Here is an 834-nt window from a genome sequence, read left to right as displayed (position 1 = left end):
TTTCTAAGCCTATTAATGTCTTTTTTATTTTTATATATATATATATATATTCTTTAACAAAGATTTCAAATTGTTTGAATTGTTTCATACAATATAATTTTTTTGCTGTTGTTCGTAATTCATTCATGGAGTGTCTTTATATTTATACAACCACCTGGAGGTTGGCAGCCCTACCTGAACCTGACAAACAAGCATGTCAATAGAGGCAAAGTTTCAGGTCGCTGTGGAGGAGGCAGAGAAATTTCAGTAAGGGAGGGGATACACAAAAAGTTCTAAAGGCCCAATGTTCACTATATTTAAAAATGAAATAAAGGAATTTACAAGCATTTGTTATGATTACCTTTTGTATCTTACAAGGAGGAGTAATTCCATGTAGTCTGGGATTTCCAATGTTTGTATCTGGCTCAGGAGATATTCTAGTTTGATGCATGATTGGATCTTCCCAGCAACCTTTTAGCCACAGTGGCCCCCTAACAGAGGCCCAGATTAGATCAAAGTCATATGGGAAACTGATTGAGGGGGTGTTCATACCTCTATTCCTGCACTGGTTTGCTAATCTAAGGCCCCGGTCACACGGGCAGGAAACTGCGGGGGAGAAGCGTGGCTGTTTGCCCTGGGGCAAACTACTGCGCATTTACGCGATCAGACCTCCCGTGGAAGTCCTGTGGAGGTACCGTGGAGGTTCCATGGCAAGGGAGAGGTGCTGATCACAGGACAAGCCGGCGCGCAATGAAGAAGCGCGCGCCGCGGCAAACTGTTTTTTTGTGTGTGTGTACACGACAAATGCGCATGCTCCGTTGGGTGCGTGTGCGCATCAACAGAGACTTGGACAAA

Source organism: Gekko japonicus, unplaced genomic scaffold, assembly GCF_001447785.1.
Source record: "Gekko japonicus isolate JY-2015 unplaced genomic scaffold, Gekko_japonicus_V1.1 scaffold1141, whole genome shotgun sequence".
NCBI lineage: Eukaryota > Metazoa > Chordata > Lepidosauria > Squamata > Gekkonidae > Gekko > Gekko japonicus.
The sequence above is the reverse complement of the archived record's forward strand: the minus strand, read 5'-3'. Positions refer to the sequence as shown.